The sequence below is a fragment of the Phyllobates terribilis genome, unplaced genomic scaffold (assembly GCF_046119375.1).
Source record: "Phyllobates terribilis strain yellow unplaced genomic scaffold, ASM4611937v1 Scaffold_342__1_contigs__length_2020279, whole genome shotgun sequence".
Taxonomy (NCBI): domain Eukaryota; kingdom Metazoa; phylum Chordata; class Amphibia; order Anura; family Dendrobatidae; genus Phyllobates; species Phyllobates terribilis.
The window spans coordinates 1,811,544-1,830,001 of record NW_027363102.1 but is presented as its reverse complement, the minus strand read 5'-3'; the positions used below and the strand labels follow the sequence as shown (position 1 = coordinate 1,830,001).

Here is an 18,458-nt window from a genome sequence, read left to right as displayed (position 1 = left end):
GAGAATGGGGCCTTTGTGTAAAGAATTGTGTGGTGTGAATTTGTTGTCCTTTGAGTTGTTTATGTTTGGTTTGGGAATATGTGATGGGACGAAGGAAAGAGTCTTGTGGTTGATGCTTGCGTGTATAAAGGAAGTGTTATGGGATGTGAGGAATGTGTATGTGTTTAAAAGGAAGGAAATTGCTGTAAAGGATAGTGTGAAGGTGATTATGGGGAAGATGTATGTGTGTTTCCTATGGGACAAAAAGAGGAGAGGGGAAGTGGATGCGGAGGGAATATGGAAAGTTAAAAAGTGGAGATATTTTGTAAATACTTCTTGATCTTGTTTTCTGTGTAAGGTTTAAAAAGAAGAAATAAAAATTTTCCGGTGATGATGGGAGCAGCATTTGTGTCGTTGAGATGATGCAGCTGTTTGGAAGGAAGTTCCTTTGGTCGTGACTATAGACCGTGGATTTCCCCATCTGAGGGAAAAAAAAAAAAAAAAAAAAAATCTGTTCTTATCAGTTTAATATCTGATACGTCCCCTATCTGGGGACCATATATTAAATGGATTTTTACAACAGGGAGATGGAAAAAGAGCTTGCTCTGTCCACTCCACGCATTGACCTGGTATTGCAGTATCTCCAGGACCGGTGCACCCCTTCTTTAATGCAGTTTCTAAAATCAGAAAGTATTGAATTCAATGTTTTTTGTTCATTTTGCTTGTTTGTCGGATTTTGGGATGGACTCTTTGGCTTTGCTTTTCTTCTCCTCATTGGATTTTTCATGTTCAAAGTTGCAGAAGCCAGATTACAAGCTCATTTTGGTTCAACTTCAGCAACTGTGCATTGCATTGCCATGTAATGTAACGCAATGCTATCTTTCTAGCTCTCCCTCTTTACTTCCTTTTGGATAAACAGACATATTAGGCAAGCATTTTGGAGCTTTCACCTAAATAACTACAGGTGGTGAGATAAGCTGCACAATATAATTGACCTTTCAGTATATTGTTGCACACACACCATCTATTTAGCAAATGCCCTTGTTATCAACAGCAGCCTTTTAAACTCACCTGAGCTAACAGGTATGTGCGCTGGTTACTCTGCTGCGCTTAAAATTTCTTTTTTGGTTTGCTACAATGCCTTTTCTGAAACGTTGTCTCCCTCTGCTGGAACACTGACTTCTTTCAATTAATGCCTGCAGACTATAAAAGAGAACCCAACCCAAAAAGTTTGGTTGATTATTCTGCGGCATTCTGTTAAACTGTTGCTTATGGCGGTCTCTGTGAGCTTCTCAGCGACATTCAGCCAGCCAGGTATCCTGCCTGCAGTAGATGGAATGTGGCAATGGAACGCTGGCTGCGCGTGTCATAATAGGCTCTGAGCCTTTATATACCTGTGCACAGCAGCAGCCACCTTCAGTCTGCTGCTGGACAGCCAGCAGCAGCAGGAGAGGTAAGTAATCAGCAGCCCTCCTGCTAATGGTAGACAGCTGCTCGTTCCACCCCACCCCCCGCCTTAATTGGTTCTCCTCCCTTCCAACGGTGTTGAGGCGGGTGGGAACAGCAGGGGGTGAGGGTGCTGTGTTTAAAGAGGTGGAGTTATGCAGATCTAAAACGCGTGGATTGCAGCAGCAGCAAGCCGAAAAGTGCAGGCATGTAAGGGATCTAGAGGTTGACAACATGTCTTCTTAACGGGAGTCCAGGAGCTCATCTCCACAAATGGACTTTTCAGGATCCTTGGGTGGCTCCGTAGTTCGAAACCAATTCTGGTTATCGCTTCTCGGCCTTTTGGCTAAGATCAAGTGTAGTATCTGTTCTTATCAGTTTAATATCTGATACGTCCCCTATCTGGGGACCATATATTAAATGGATTTTTAGAACAGGGAGATGGAAAAAGAGCTTGCTCTGTCCACTCCACGCATTGACCTGGTATTGCAGTATCTCCAGGACCGGTGCACCCCTTCTTTAATGCAGTTTCTAAAATCAGAAAGTATTGAATTCAATGTTTTTTGTTCATTTTGCTTGTTTGTCGGATTTTGGGATGGACTCTTTGGCTTTGCTTTTCTTCTCCTCATTGGATTTTTCATGTTCAAAGTTGCAGAAGCCAGATGACAAGCTCATTTTGGTTCAACTTCAGCAACTGTGCATTGCATTGCCATGTAATGTAACGCAATGCTATCTTTCTAGCTCTCCCTCTTTACTTCCTTTTGGATAAACAGACATATTAGGCAAGCATTTTGGAGCTTTCACCTAAATAACTACAGGTGGTGAGATAAGCTGCACAATATAATTGACCTTTCAGTATATTGTTGCACACACACCATCTATTTAGCAAATGCCCTTGTTATCAACAGCAGCCTTTTAAACTCACCTGAGCTAACAGGTATGTGCGCTGGTTACTCTGCTGCGCTTAAAATTTCTTTTTTGGTTTGCTACAATGCCTTTTCTGAAACGTTGTCTCCCTCTGCTGGAACACTGACTTCTTTCAATTAATGTCTGCAGACTATAAAAGAGAACCCAACCCAAAAAGTTTGGTTGATTAGTCTGTGGCATTCTGTTAAACTGTTGCTTATGGCGGTCTCTGTGAGCTTCTCAGCGACATTCAGCCAGTCAGGTATCCTGCCTGCAGTAGATGGAATGTGGCAATGGAACGCTGGCTGCGCGTGTCATAATAGGCTCTGAGCCTTTATATACCTGCGCACAGCAGCAGCCACCTTCAGTCTGCTGCTGGACAGCCAGCAGCAGCAGGAGAGGTAAGTAATCAGCAGCCCTCCTGCTAAGGGTAGACAGCTGCTCGTTCCACCCCACCCCCCGCCTTAATTGGTTCTCCTCCCTTCCAACGGTGTTGAGGCGGGTGGGAACAGCAGGGGGTGAGGGTGCTGTGTTTAAAGAGGTGGAGTTATGCAGATCTAAAACGCGTGGATTGCAGCAGCAGCAAGCCGAAAAGTGCAGGCATGTAAGGGATCTAGAGGTTGACAACATGTCTTCTTAACGGGAGTCCAGGAGCTCATCTCCACAAATGGACTCTTCAGGATCCTTGGGTGGCTCCGTAGTTCGAAACCAATTCTGGTTATCGCTTCTCGGCCTTTTGGCTAAGATCAAGTGTAGTATCTTTCGAAAAGGCGGTTTTGGATGTTGGCCGCCCTAGTAGATTGATACATTATGCACACTGGGGTTTAGGCGCTTGTTAGTACGCCAGGTGGCTAATATAGTCATCTGGTGGAAAGCATGTCCCCCCAGGATCGATGCCATTGGGCCGGGGAAGATCGAAAGCCCGAAGTGTGAAGTGCCCCAGGAGTGGTGACCCTGGGGTGCCTCAACTCACTGGGATTGGGAACCCCACTTGAGTTTATGGCACATTTGCACTAGCACTTCAATATTTCTTTCTTCACACACACCCTTATTCTGGGCCTTCTGGCCTTAGGATGGGGAATTTTTCAATTCCCGGTCGAACGTCCGGGCAGTATTATACTGTGAAACCTTCACTATTTATTTAATTTTTTTGTCACTGTGTGTCCACTTTTTCACGTGTGTCCACGTCCTTACTAGGATTTTGTCGGGATGCGGTTCCCTTACGGGTTCCTCTCTTGGCAGGTCTAGGGGGGGAGTGTGTGGCCATCAGGTTCCGCTCCCCCCTGAACCCCCCTGGCTCTCCTCTTTCGGGAGGAGAGCGTTGTTGGCTCCCCTCTTCCGGGAGGGGAGCACAGTCTTTGGCTCCCAGTGCCTTGCTCGGGTGAGAACTCGGGCAGGTGCTGGGGGTAAGATTGGGTCGCCTCTGGCTCCGGCTGGAGGTGGCTATTTGTCCCTGTTCCTCGCTGTGGCCTTCTGGCTCGGAGGGACGGGGAATGGTTTGGGGGACCCTTCTCCTTTTGGAGAGGGTTTCAAGAAGACCAGCATCCTAGTGCACTTTTTTTGTGGCACTTGTCACTTTTTTAAGCGCACTCGGGTTTTGTACACGAATTCGGGCTTTCGATAAAAAAAAATCTGTTCTTATCAGTTTAATATCTGATACGTCCCCTATCTGGGGACCATATATTAAATGGATTTTTAGAACAGGGAGATGGAAAAAGAGCTTGCTCTGTCCACTCCACGCATTGACCTGGTATTGCAGTATCTCCAGGACCGGTGCACCCCTTCTTTAATGCAGTTTCTAAAGTCAGAAAGTATTGAATTCAATGTTTTTTGTTCATTTTGCTTGTTTGACGGATTTTGGGATGGACTCTTTGGCTTTGCTTTTCTTCTCCTCATTGGATTTTTCATGTTCAAAGTTGCAGAAGCCAGATGACAAGCTCATTTTGGTTCAACTTCAGCAACTGTGCATTGCATTGCCATGTAATGTAACGCAATGCTATCTTTCTAGCTCTCCCTCTTTACTTCCTTTTGGATAAACAGACATATTAGGCAAGCATTTTGGAGCTTTCACCTAAATAACTACAGGTGGTGAGATAAGCTGCACAATATAATTGACCTTTCAGTATATTGTTGCACACACACCATCTATTTAGCAAATGCCCTTGTTATCAACAGCAGCCTTTTAAACTCACCTGAGCTAACAGGTATGTGCGCTGGTTACTCTGCTGCGCTTAAAATTTCTTTTTTGGTTTGCTACAATGCCTTTTCTGAAACGTTGTCTCCCTCTGCTGGAACACTGACTTCTTTCAATTAATGCCTGCAGACTATAAAAGAGAACCCAACCCAAAAAGTTTGGTTGATTAGTCTGTGGCATTCTGTTAAACTGTTGCTTATGGCGGTCTCTGTGAGCTTCTCAGCGACATTTAGCCAGCCAGGTATCCTGCCTGCAGTAGATGGAATGTGGCAATGGAACGCTGGCTGCGCGTGTCATAATAGGCTCTGAGCCTTTATATACCTGCGCACAGCAGCAGCCACCTTCAGTCTGCTGCTGGATAGCCAGCAGCAGCAGGAGAGGTAAGTAATCAGCAGCCCTCCTGCTAAGGGTAGACAGCTGCTCGTTCCACCCCACCCCCCGCCTTAATTGGTTCTCCTCCCTTCCAACGGTGTTGAGGCGGGTGGGAACAGCAGGGGGTGAGGGTGCTGTGTTTAAAGAGGTGGAGTTATGCAGATCTAAAACGCGTGGATTGCAGCAGCAGCAAGCCGAAAAGTGCAGGCATGTAAGGGATCTAGAGGTTGACAACATGTCTTCTTAACGGGAGTCCAGGAGCTCATCTCCACAAATGGACTCTTCAGGATCCTTGGGTGGCTCCGTAGTTCAAAACCAATTCTGGTTATCGCTTCTCGGCCTTTTGGCTAAGATCAAGTGTAGTATCTGTTCTTATCAGTTTAATATCTGATACGTCCCCTATCTGGGGACCATATATTAAATGGATTTTTAGAACAGGGAGATGGAAAAAGAGCTTGCTCTGTCCACTCCACGCATTGACCTGGTATTGCAGTATCTCCAGGACCGGTGCACCCCTTCTTTAATGCAGTTTCTAAAATCAGAAAGTATTGAATTCAATGTTTTTTGTTCATTTTGCTTGTTTGTCGGATTTTGGGATGGACTCTTTGGCTTTGCTTTTCTTCTCCTCATTGGATTTTTCATGTTCAAAGTTGCAGAAGCCAGATGACAAGCTCATTTTGGTTCAACTTCAGCAACTGTGCATTGCATTGCCATGTAATGTAACGCAATGCTATCTTTCTTGCTCTCCCTCTTTACTTCCTTTTGGATAAACAGACATATTAGGCAAGCATTTTGGAGCTTTCACCTAAATAACTACAGGTGGTGAGATAAGCTGCACAATATAATTGACCTTTCAGTATATTGTTGCACACACACCATCTATTTAGCAAATGCCCTTGTTATCAACAGCAGCCTTTTAAACTCACCTGAGCTAACAGGTATGTGCGCTGGTTACTCTGCTGCGCTTAAAATTTCTTTTTTGGTTTGCTACAATGCCTTTTCTGAAACGTTGTCTCCCTCTGCTGGAACACTGACTTCTTTCAATTAATGCCTGCAGACTATAAAAGAGAACCCAACCCAAAAAGTTTGGTTGATTAGTCTGTGGCATTCTGTTAAACTGTTGCTTATGGCGGTCTCTGTGAGCTTCTCAGCGACATTCAGCCAGCCAGGTATCCTGCCTGCAGTAGATGGAATGTGGCAATGGAACGCTGGCTGCGCGTGTCATAATAGGCTCTGAGCCTTTATATACCTGCGCACAGCAGCAGCCACCTTCAGTCTGCTGCTGGACAGCCAGCAGCAGCAGGAGAGGTAAGTAATCAGCAGCCCTCCTGCTAAGGGTAGACAGCTGCTCGTTCCACCCCACCCCCCGCCTTAATTGGTTCTCCTCCCTTCCAACGGTGTTGAGGCGGGTGGGAACAGCAGGGGGTGAGGGTGCTGTGTTTAAAGAGGTGGAGTTATGCAGATCTAAAACGCGTGGATTGCAGCAGCAGCAAGCCGAAAAGTGCAGGCATGTAAGGGATCTAGAGGTTGACAACATGTCTTCTTAACGGGAGTCCAGGAGCTCATCTCCACAAATGGACTCTTCAGGATCCTTGGGTGGCTCCGTAGTTCGAAACCAATTCTGGTTATCGCTTCTCGGCCTTTTGGCTAAGATCAAGTGTAGTATCTTTCGAAAAGGCAGTTTTGGATGTTGGCCGCCCTAGTAGATTGATACATTATGCACACTGGGGTTTAGGCGCTTGTTAGTACGCCAGGTGGCTAATATAGTCATCTGGTGGAAAGCATGTCCCCCCAGGATCGACGCCATTGGGCCGGGGAAGATCGAAAGCCCGAAGTGTGAAGTGCCCCAGGAGTGGTGACCCTGGGGTGCCTCAACTCACTGGGATTGGGAACCCCACTTGAGTTTATGCCACATTTGCACTAGCACTTCAATATTTCTTTCTTCACACACACCCTTATTCTGGGCCTTCTGGCCTTAGGATGGGGAATTTTTCAATTCCCGGTCGAACGTCCGGGCAGTATTATACTGTGAAACCTTCACTATTTATTTAATTTTTTTGTCACTGTGTGTCCACTTTTTCACGTGTGTCCACGTCCTTACTAGGATTTTGTCGGGATGCGGTTCCCTTACGGGTTCCTCTCTTGGCAGGTCTAGGGGGGGAGTGTGTGGCCATCAGGTTCCGCTCCCCCCTGAACCCCCCTGGCTCTCCTCTTTCGGGAGGAGAGCGTTGTTGGCTCCCCTCTTCCGGGAGGGGAGCACAGTCTTTGGCTCCCAGTGCCTTGCTCGGGTGAGAACTCGGGCAGGTGCTGGGGGTAAGATTGGGTCGCCTCTGGCTCCGGCTGGAGGTGGCTATTTGTCCCTGTTCCTCGCTGTGGCCTTCTGGCTCGGAGGGACGGGGAATGGTTTGGGGGACCCTTCTCCTTTTGGAGAGGGTTTCAAGAAGACCAGCATCCTAGTGCACTTTTTTTGTGGCACTTGTCACTTTTTTAAGCGCACTCGGGTTTTGTACACGAATTCGGGCTTTCGATAAAAAAAAATCTGTTCTTATCAGTTTAATATCTGATACGTCCCCTATCTGGGGACCATATATTAAATGGATTTTTAGAACAGGGAGATGGAAAAAGAGCTTGCTCTGTCCACTCCACGCATTGACCTGGTATTGCAGTATCTCCAGGACCGGTGCACCCCTTCTTTAATGCAGTTTCTAAAATCAGAAAGTATTGAATTCAATGTTTTTTGTTCATTTTGCTTGTTTGACGGATTTTGGGATGGACTCTTTGGCTTTGCTTTTCTTCTCCTCATTGGATTTTTCATGTTCAAAGTTGCAGAAGCCAGATGACAAGCTCATTTTGGTTCAACTTCAGCAACTGTGCATTGCATTGCCATGTAATGTAATGCAATGCTATCTTTCTAGCTCTCCCTCTTTACTTCCTTTTGGATAAACAGACATATTAGGCAAGCATTTTGGAGCTTTCACCTAAATAACTACAGGTGGTGAGATAAGCTGCACAATATAATTGACCTTTCAGTATATTGTTGCACACACACCATCTATTTAGCAAATGCCCTTGTTATCAACAGCAGCCTTTTAAACTCACCTGAGCTAACAGGTATGTGCGCTGGTTACTCTGCTGCGCTTAAAATTTCTTTTTTGGTTTGCTACAATGCCTTTTCTGAAACGTTGTCTCCCTCTGCTGGAACACTGACTTCTTTCAATTAATGCCTGCAGACTATAAAAGAGAACCCAACCCAAAAAGTTTGGTTGATTAGTCTGTGGCATTCTGTTAAACTGTTGCTTATGGCGGTCTCTGTGAGCTTCTCAGCGACATTTAGCCAGCCAGGTATCCTGCCTGCAGTAGATGGAATGTGGCAATGGAACGCTGGCTGCGCGTGTCATAATAGGCTCTGAGCCTTTATATACCTGCGCACAGCAGCAGCCACCTTCAGTCTGCTGCTGGACAGCCAGCAGCAGCAGGAGAGGTAAGTAATCAGCAGCCCTCCTGCTAAGGGTAGACAGCTGCTCGTTCCACCCCACCCCCCGCCTTAATTGGTTCTCCTCCCTTCCAACGGTGTTGAGGTGGGTGGGAACAGCAGGGGGTGAGGGTGCTGTGTTTAAAGAGGTGGAGTTATGCAGATCTAAAACGCGTGGATTGCAGCAGCAGCAAGCCGAAAAGTGCAGGCATGTAAGGGATCTAGAGGTTGACAACATGTCTTCTTAACGGGAGTCCAGGAGCTCATCTCCACAAATGGACTCTTCAGGATCCTTGGGTGGCTCCGTAGTTCGAAACCAATTCTGGTTATCGCTTCTCGGCCTTTTGGCTAAGATCAAGTGTAGTATCTGTTCTTATCAGTTTAATATCTGATACGTCCCCTATCTGGGGACCATATATTAAATGGATTTTTAGAACAGGGAGATGGAAAAAGAGCTTGCTCTGTCCACTCCACGCATTGACCTGGTATTGCAGTATCTCCAGGACCGGTGCACCCCTTCTTTAATGCAGTTTCTAAAATCAGAAAGTATTGAATTCAATGTTTTTTGTTCATTTTGCTTGTTTGTCGGATTTTGGGATGGACTCTTTGGCTTTGCTTTTCTTCTCCTCATTGGATTTTTCATGTTCAAAGTTGCAGAAGCCAGATGACAAGCTCATTTTGGTTCAACTTCAGCAACTGTGCATTGCATTGCCATGTAATGTAACGCAATGCTATCTTTCTAGCTCTCCCTCTTTACTTCCTTTTGGATAAACAGACATATTAGGCAAGCATTTTGGAGCTTTCACCTAAATAACTACAGGTGGTGAGATAAGCTGCACAATATAATTGACCTTTCAGTATATTGTTGCACACACACCATCTATTTAGCAAATGCCCTTGTTATCAACAGCAGCCTTTTAAACTCACCTGAGCTAACAGGTATGTGCGCTGGTTACTCTGCTGCGCTTAAAATTTCTTTTTTGGTTTGCTACAATGCCTTTTCTGAAACGTTGTCTCCCTCTGCTGGAACACTGACTTCTTTCAATTAATGCCTGCAGACTATAAAAGAGAACCCAACCCAAAAAGTTTGGTTGATTAGTCTGTGGCATTCTGTTAAACTGTTGCTTATGGCGGTCTCTGTGAGCTTCTCAGCGACATTCAGCCAGCCAGGTATCCTGCCTGCAGTAGATGGAATGTGGCAATGGAACGCTGGCTGCGCGTGTCATAATAGGCTCTGAGCCTTTATATACCTGCGCACAGCAGCAGCCACCTTCAGTCTGCTGCTGGACAGCCAGCAGCAGCAGGAGAGGTAAGTAATCAGCAGCCCTCCTGCTAAGGGTAGACAGCTGCTCGTTCCACCCCACCCCGCGCCTTAATTGGTTCTCCTCCCTTCCAACGGTGTTAAGGCGGGTGGGAACAGCAGGGGGTGAGGGTGCTGTGTTTAAAGAGGTGGAGTTATGCAGATCTAAAACGCGTGGATTGCAGCAGCAGCAAGCCGAAAAGTGCAGGCATGTAAGGGATCTAGAGGTTGACAACATGTCTTCTTAACGGGAGTCCAGGAGCTCATCTCCACAAATGGACTCTTCAGGATCCTTGGGTGGCTCCGTAGTTCGAAACCAATTCTGGTTATCGCTTCTCGGCCTTTTGGCTGAGACCAAGTGCTTCACAGCAGGAGGTTTCAGTTGAAGGGCACTCAGGTACCCCTCTCCTTGGCCTGGCAGGATCGTCCACTTCGGTGGGCTTCACCTGCCTGCTGCTATTAGGGAGAGGGATTAGTCCTAGGGTAACGGGCAGCGATTAACCAGCCTTCAGGTGCTTTATCTCAAAGCTCTGAAGGCGCAGATTGCAGGCGGTTGCAATTTGCATTTTGTTGCGCCATACCATGGAGGTTGACCCCAACCTCGTGCCTCTATATGCGAGGCTGAAGAACACCATAAGGGTCCGCTTTACGGCTGGTGGTTCCGATATGCGGAATCTGGGATATGTAGTCCAGGACGTGCTTGAGAAACTGCTCCACGTCAGAACCAACGAAATCCTTTCTATCCAGGATTATCCTCGACGTGGAGATTATGATGTAACCTTTACTGGCGAAGGTATTTTCAAAGATGTTTTGTCCAGAGTTAAGTCGGTAGAAAATAGCCCTGGTCTAAAAGGGATTCAGATCATCGAGCACGTCCTGGATGAGGTAAAGATGGTGGTTGTGAAAATCTTCTCACCCTTCATAACAGCACCAGAGGTTATTTCCTTTTTGTCAGTTTATTTTAAAAGTGTGAAATTGATTGGGAAAGTGTTGAATGAGTTTAACATCTGGACCTCAAAATGGAAGTTTTTAGTAAAATGTGAAAGAGACCCAAAATTCCCTGGAGGTGTGAGACTTCCTCCAGCTCGATTTAAAATAGGGCAAACTAATGGGGATTTTTTTTTCTCAGGAATGCCACTTTTCTGTAGGTATTGTGGTCTCTATGGGCACTCTAAGGATAGTTGTGGTGCCACTTGTAGAAATTGTGCCAGTACTGAACATGACACAAAGGAGTGCCCAAATGAAAAAAAATGCTCTTTTTGTCGGACACCTGGTCATTTCTATTTTTCTTGCCCTCACAGGTTCAGAGAGGATGAACAAAAACAAAAGGAGAAGTCCAAGACATCCGGGAATGGACGGGCCAATCAGACCACCCCTCAGGAGGAGGAACAGCAACCTGGAGCCTCGGGAGGTGATAAGGGCGCTTCGACTAGTAACAATCCCTCCGAGTCAATGACAGGTAACTCACAGGAGCCCAGGAGCTGGCTGAAAGACCATAAGGAGGCTAAAAGGAAGGCTGAGAAAGATCATAAAGGGGCGGTCGGTAAGGCCAAAAAAGAACGCCAAAAGGCTGACACCGAGCCCAAAATTCCCACTGGGTCTCACGAGAGCGAGGGCGGTACGTGGCATTTGGTGAGGTCTCATAATAAGAAAAAGAATGGTTCCGTGGAGGTGGCTAATAGGGAGGAGATGGATACATCCCCTCACGGGGGTGTAGACTCTGGAATCCCGAGGTCCCGGGGCTCTGCTGCCCCAGGTGGGGCCCCGAACCTGGCTGCCTCCGGGGACTCTGAGGCTCCGCCATGTGCGCAGCCTGCCCCTGTGTTACGACCCTCTGCGGGTCAGCAGGGGAGTGCGGAGCCTCTCGGAGACCCACCTGACGAGGACCTAAATGGTCAGCCTATGGAGACCCAGTGTAACCTTTCTCACAATATCCTTCCGAGCTACACCCCAGTAGCGTCGGGTCTTAATTTAAGTGAATGTTCCTTCTCCGATGATGAAGACTCTTTGATAACGGTGGATTCAGAAGAGGGCGTTGGTGAAAGTCCAAGTGGTCTGATCCGTCCATCGGATAGGTAAAGTCCAGTTTTTGTTTCTTCCTAACCATTTGTTATGATGGCTGACATTAGTGGTGTTTCCCTCAATGTGAGAGGCATAGGATCCAAGACCAGAAGAGCTACTGTTTTACATTTTTTAACCTGTTTTACAGCTTCTGTTTTCTTTTTACAAGAATGTCATATCCCTCATAAGATTTCTTATAAAAAATATAAGGAAGAGTGGAAACATGGTCCATCGGTCTGGTCTGGATCAAATGCAACCGGATCAGCCGGGGTAGCTATACTTTTTAAGGGAAATGTGTCTATTGATTTTATCCAAGATATTTTACCGGGTCGTATTCTTTTAGTTAAGGCTTTTATTGATGGGACAAGATGGCAGTTTTTAAATTTTTATGGGTCACCTGATAAAAATGAAAGGGCTGATATGCTGGAAATTTTACCTTTATTTATTAACATTTCAGAACCTTTTATCCTGGCAGGTGATTTTAATTGTATTTTAAAAGGCGAAAGCCGACGCTCCGGTTCCGTGAGTAGAAATTATGACAAAACGTCTGGAATGTTAAGCAATATTATAAATGATTGTAAATTAACTGATGTGTATAAAGAATGTAACAAGGATAGCCCTATAGACGCTGGTTTCACCTGGAGCAATTCTACATGTAGCTCCAGGATAGATTTTGTTTTAGGTTCAGAAAAAATACTGCCAGTGAAATGTGAAGTTTTAACTAATATTCTCTCAGATCACAAGGTTTTATCTTTTAGAGTGAGGATTAATGGAAAGAAGAAATGTGGTAAGAAATCTTGGAAATTGAATGTGTCCCTTTTAAAAGATCCACAAATTTTATCGGATTTTATTGAGTTTTATGTAAACTGTAGAAAAAGGAAAAACCCCAATATTTCTTTTAGCTCCTGGTGGGATAGAATGAAAATAAGCATTAAAGATTTCTTTATTAAGAAAAGCATACAAAAAGCTAAAGAAAAGTTTGAGATCTATAATTTTCTTAATATCAGGTTACAGACATTGTACAAATTCAAAGACAATGGTCTGGATGTAGGTAATGATATATTGAGTCTTAAAGGAGAAATTTCAAAGTGGTTGGAACAAAAAGGAAAAGAACTGATTTTTCGTTCAAAGGTAAAACACGTAGAAGAGGATGAGACTTGTTCCAGGTATTTTTTTAAGAAAAACAAACAGGCGAAAACAATAATTGATAACATAGATGGAGATAATAATATCAACGTTATATTGGATAAGGTAAATGTCTATTTTAATGATCTTTTTAATGTAAAAACTGTAGACCATGATTTAATACACACTTTCCTGGGGGAGATCAAGTCCACCCTAGATGCTGATGCCCAAAGTTTTTTATCCCAACCTCTATGTGAGGAAGAGATTTTAGAAACCATGAAGAGTTTTAAAAATGGTAAAGTGCCCGGCCCTGATGGTATCCCCATAGAGTTTTATATAAGTTTTTATGATATTTTAAAAGATGATTTGTTTAATTTGTTTTCCAAAGTTTTTAATAATAAGGTTTTACTCAACTCATGGAAGAAAGGTGAGGTATCACTACTATACAAAAAAGGTGACAAAACGGATCTTAAAAACTGGAGGCCGATAACTCTTTTAAATAGTGATTACAAAATTATGGCTAAGATCTGTGCAAATCGGTTGAAAAAAGTGATACATAAAGTAATTCATGCAAATCAGGTATGCGGGGTACCTGGGCGTAGTATCTGGGACAATTTAAACCTGGTGAAAGATTGTATTGAAGATGTAAAAACCAGAAAGACAAAGATGTCAATCCTAGCGGTGGATTTTGAGAAAGCTTTTGACCGCGTGTCTCATTTTTATCTTTTTAAAGTTTTAGAAAAAATGGGCATTCCGGGTGGGTTTTTATTGTCTCTTAAAGCTTTTTATAATGATTGTACGAGTAAGATTTTAGTTAATGGTTTTAAAACAAAAGAGGTAGTTTTAAAATCAGGGGTGAAGCAGGGTTGCCCTTTGTCCCCCCTGCTTTTTATATGTGCTATAGAACCCCTTTTATGTACAATACGCCGGGATAAGCAAATATGTGGAGTACCCTTACCCGGAGGGAACGGTCTACAAGTTAAAGTTGTAAGCTATATGGATGATGTAGCAGTGTTTGGATGTGATGTACCTTCAATACAAAAAACGATAAGCCAAATTCAGTCTTTTTGTACAGTTTCCGGTTTTAAAATTAATCTTACTAAATGTAATATTTTAAATGTCGGGGGGATGAGTTTACATGATGTACCAATTGCAGTTACAGATTCCATTACTATTTTAGGTGTTTCTTTTAATGAATCTAATAATGGTTTTAATAGCTGGGATGCGGCAGCACAGAAAATTAATCAGAAAATCTGCATGTGGAATATGAGAAAGCTGTCAATGGAAGGTAAAGTTCTGATTGTAAAAATGGTGATATTACCTATCCTGTTATATCTTAGTTTGGTGTTCCCCCCTCCTACAAATTTGTTGAAACGAATTACAAAAGTATGTTTTACCTTTTTTTGGGGCTCAAAAATGGAGAAACTCAAAAGAGAAATTGTGACAAAGCCAAAGGTTAAAGGTGGGAAAGATTTCCCTGTTTTAGATAAGTTTCTTTTAATACATTTTTTCTGTTTCTGTTTTAAAACCCTTTTTAAAGATAATTACCTTTCCTATTTTATGCGTTTTAACACTGGTTTTCTCATGAGAAGGTTTGGTTGGTTTGAAACGGTTTTATCCTCTCCTTATGCTTTTAACCTACCTGCACATTATGAGATTTTAAAGAAAATTATTCTTGATTTTAATTTGAATAAGAAACAGACAGGGGATCTATGTAACAGCAAGACACTACTCAAACAAATTAGTACTGATGTGACGTTGTGTGATATTGAACGTTATGATGATGACAAAACTGTACACATATGGAAAATGATTAACGCCCCTTATCTTTTTAATGTACAGAAAGACATGTCTTGGAGCTGCGCTCACCACTGTCTTCCTTGCCGGGCATTCCAGTACAGAAGAGGTTTTGTGAGGTCTGCCATCTGCCCAAGAGAAGGTTGTCAAGAAGAAGAGACAGTGAAGCATCTTTTATGGACTTGTGCTTTTGCTAAAGAGTTCTGGAGAAGATTAATCCCCCTGCTGGAGAAAATGGTGGACCTCAAGGACTTTAATTTTGCATCAGTGTTATATGGTCTTCTGGAATGCCCAACAATGGACCAAAAAATAATGGCGTGGAAGACAGTGAATTGTGCCAAGATAGCGCTCTGGAATGCTAGAAATATTGCTGTTTTTAAACATGAAATGTTACCAGTAGATGATGTTTTAGCCTTTTGTAAAAGTGAAATGTACATATACTATTTATTGGACAGGAAAAAGAATGTAACATTGGCAGGCAAATGGCTTTTTAACCTATGGAATATTTGAAGTCTTGTAAAATTTGCTGTGATGGAATTTTTATTTTTCTTTGAAGTCCCGAAAGTGTAATGTGGATGTAATGGTTTTATTTCTGTAATTTGTTAAATTTTAAATAAACGGTTTTTATCCCCATGTGGGGGATAGCCAAATTAAAAAAAAAAAAATCTGTTCTTATCAGTTTAATATCTGATACGTCCCCTATCTGGGGACCATATATTAAATGGATTTTTAGAACAGGGAGATGGAAAAAGAGCTTGCTCTGTCCACTCCACGCATTGACCTGGTATTGCAGTATCTCCAGGACCGGTGCACCCCTTCTTTAATGCAGTTTCTAAAATCAGAAAGTATTGAATTCAATGTTTTTTGTTCATTTTGCTTGTTTGTCGGATTTTGGGATGGACTCTTTGGCTTTGCTTTTCTTCTCCTCATTGGATTTTTCATGTTCAAAGTTGCAGAAGCCAGATGACAAGCTCATTTTGGTTCAACTTCAGCAACTGTGCATTGCATTGCCATGTAATGTAACGCAATGCTATCTTTCTAGCTCTCCCTCTTTACTTCCTTTTGGATAAACAGACATATTAGGCAAGCATTTTGGAGCTTTCACCTAAATAACTACAGGTGGTGAGATAAGCTGCACAATATAATTGACCTTTCAGTATATTGTTGCACACACACCATCTATTTAGCAAATGCCCTTGTTATCAACAGCAGCCTTTTAAACTCACCTGAGCTAACAGGTATGTGCGCTGGTTACTCTGCTGCGCTTAAAATTTCTTTTTTGGTTTGCTACAATGCCTTTTCTGAAATGTTGTCTCCCTCTGCTGGAACACTGACTTCTTTCAATTAATGCCTGCAGACTATAAAAGAGAACCCAACCCAAAAAGTTTGGTTGATTAGTCTGTGGCATTCTGTTAAACTGTTGCTTATGGCGGTCTCTGTGAGCTTCTCAGCGACATTCAGCCAGCCAGGTATCCTGCCTGCAGTAGATGGAATGTGGCAATGGAACGCTGGCTGCGCGTGTCATAATAGGCTCTGAGCCTTTATATACCTGCGCACAGCAGCAGCCACCTTCAGTCTGCTGCTGGACAGCCAGCAGCAGCAGGAGAGGTAAGTAATCAGCAGCCCTTCTGCTAAGGGTAGACAGCTGCTCGTTCCACCCCACCCCCCGCCTTAATTGGTACTCCTCCCTTCCAACGGTGTTGAGGCGGGTGGGAACAGCAGGGGGTGAAGGTGCTGTGTTTAAAGAGGTGGAGTTATGCAGATCTAAAACGCATGGATTGCAGCAGCAGCAAGCCGAAAAGTGCAGGCATGTAAGGGATCTAGAGGTTGACAACATGTCTTCTTAACGGGAGTCCAGGAGCTCATCTCCACAAATGGACTCTTCAGGATCCTTGGGTGGCTCCGTAGTTTGAAACCAATTCTGGTTATCGCTTCTCGGCCTTTTGGCTAAGATCAAGTGTAGTATCTGTTCTTATCAGTTTAATATCTGATACGTCCCCTATCTGGGGACCATATATTAAATGGATTTTTAGAACAGGGAGATGGAAAAAGAGCTTGCTCTGTCCACTCCACGCATTGACCTGGTATTGCAGTATCTCCAGGACCGGTGCACCCCTTCTTTAATGCAGTTTCTAAAATCAGAAAGTATTGAATTCAATGTTTTTTGTTCATTTTGCTTGTTTGTCGGATTTTGGGATGGACTCTTTGGCTTTGCTTTTCTTCTCCTCATTGGATTTTTCATGTTCAAAGTTGCAGAAGCCAGATGACAAGCTCATTTTGGTTCAACTTCAGCAACTGTGCATTGCATTGCCATGTAATGTAACGCAATGCTATCTTTCTAGCTCTCCCTCTTTACTTCCTTTTGGATAAACAGACATATTAGGCAAGCATTTTGGAGCTTTCACCTAAATAACTACAGGTGGTGAGACAAGCTGCACAATATAATTGACCTTTCAGTATATTGTTGCACACACACCATCTATTTAGCAAATGCCCTTGTTATCAACAGCAGCCTTTTAAACTCACCTGAGCTAACAGGTATGTGCGCTGGTTACTCTGCTGCGCTTAAAATTTCTTTTTTGGTTTGCTACAATGCCTTTTCTGAAACGTTGTCTCCCTCTGCTGGAACACTGACTTCTTTCATTTAATAACCAACATCTGTCACAAAATTAATATAGTCACTCCAAACAATTAATATACTAACACACATAATCCCTTAAGGCCAGAAAACAGGGATTAATTGGAGACACAACACAATTGAAAGGTAAAAAAACATATTTTATTAATCAATTCATTAAAATTAGTGTACTTACACACATATATTTAAAAATTAAGCAGGAAAATGAATTTATCAGCAAAGCAGGGACAAATATGTGGGTCTCAAACCAAAGGCTAGCTATATAGGCTAGGCAGACTAAAGACATATATTCAAAGATATTAAAGGTATCTTTCTACAGCCCAAGTGATGGACCAAAATACACAAAGTGCTAGCACTCAATATATATATATATATAGGTCTCCAGGCAAGGGCTAGTAATATTAAACAGGCAAACTAGAGATATATATTCAAAAATAGGATATTATTCTATAGCCCAAAATAATGGACTCGTATATATAAAGTGCTAGTGCCCAGTGTATGTTCATCATAGTATTGCACATAAAGTTACCACATATACTTATTGATCGGTCAGTATGAATAAAACTACCTATTGATATAGTCCACCCTCTTAATGAATATATTGCCAACAATAAGGTCCTAGTTAATGGAAAGTTATTGGAAAGCCCACAATCATATCAATATGAATAGAAATGATATAGTCCACCCTTTTGACAGATATATTGCCAACATGAAGGTCCTAATTAATAGAAAGCCCACAATCATGTGGATTCAAAACCGGCAAAACACCGGGACCATAGTAAGGCATAAAAAGCAAGGAGACATTACCTATCGCCAAATGGAGAGAGAACCTATGACCCACAGTTCCTGCTGCTGCACCCCGAAGACGCCGTTTCGCCACGCTTCTTCCAGGGGGCGTTCACTACTCAGGTAAAGCTGCTCCTTTAAATAGTGCCTGTGACCAATGGGATCCCCGTTCGCCCATGTCAAAGGGTGATGCGGGCGCATGGAGCGCCGTTCAGCTCTACGTAATGAAAAGTGACTTCCGGTTCCGGCGCTTGGAACGCAAGCGTGGAACGCATTGCCTTCCGCCATGCGCCGATCCGGAAGTCAACGAGAGCTGACAGCTGCGCATGCGCACCCACCCCGCCGGGCTACATGGGGACAGACCAATATACACGGCATATAC

The 18,458-nt window shown here is 43.5% G+C and overlaps 5 non-coding genes and 5 pseudogenes across 5 annotated transcripts; all 10 read left to right on the top strand.

The window, feature by feature from the left end:
- Nucleotides 1-452: 452 nt before the first annotated feature.
- On the top strand, nucleotides 453-642 carry LOC141222160 (U2 spliceosomal RNA). Its single transcript, XR_012290019.1, has one exon. It is a non-coding gene; the product is annotated as a U2 spliceosomal RNA (small nuclear RNA).
- A 1,109-nt stretch (nucleotides 643-1,751) lies between these two features.
- On the top strand, nucleotides 1,752-1,942 carry LOC141222211 (U2 spliceosomal RNA). Its single transcript, XR_012290058.1, has one exon. It is a non-coding gene; the product is annotated as a U2 spliceosomal RNA (small nuclear RNA).
- A 1,109-nt stretch (nucleotides 1,943-3,051) lies between these two features.
- Nucleotides 3,052-3,143, top strand: LOC141222167 (U2 spliceosomal RNA; annotated as a pseudogene).
- A 791-nt stretch (nucleotides 3,144-3,934) lies between these two features.
- On the top strand, nucleotides 3,935-4,115 carry LOC141222132 (U2 spliceosomal RNA; annotated as a pseudogene).
- Nucleotides 4,116-5,224: 1,109 nt separating this feature from the next.
- LOC141222209 (U2 spliceosomal RNA) lies at nucleotides 5,225-5,415 on the top strand. The gene has a single exon (XR_012290057.1). It is a non-coding gene; the product is annotated as a U2 spliceosomal RNA (small nuclear RNA).
- A 1,109-nt stretch (nucleotides 5,416-6,524) lies between these two features.
- LOC141222165 (U2 spliceosomal RNA) lies at nucleotides 6,525-6,616 on the top strand (annotated as a pseudogene).
- Nucleotides 6,617-7,407: 791 nt separating this feature from the next.
- LOC141222131 (U2 spliceosomal RNA) lies at nucleotides 7,408-7,588 on the top strand (annotated as a pseudogene).
- Nucleotides 7,589-8,697: 1,109 nt separating this feature from the next.
- LOC141222208 (U2 spliceosomal RNA) lies at nucleotides 8,698-8,888 on the top strand. Its single transcript, XR_012290056.1, has one exon. It is a non-coding gene; the product is annotated as a U2 spliceosomal RNA (small nuclear RNA).
- Nucleotides 8,889-15,269: 6,381 nt separating this feature from the next.
- LOC141222144 (U2 spliceosomal RNA) lies at nucleotides 15,270-15,470 on the top strand (annotated as a pseudogene).
- A 1,109-nt stretch (nucleotides 15,471-16,579) lies between these two features.
- Nucleotides 16,580-16,770, top strand: LOC141222207 (U2 spliceosomal RNA). Its single transcript, XR_012290055.1, has one exon. It is a non-coding gene; the product is annotated as a U2 spliceosomal RNA (small nuclear RNA).
- Nucleotides 16,771-18,458: the final 1,688 nt, after the last annotated feature.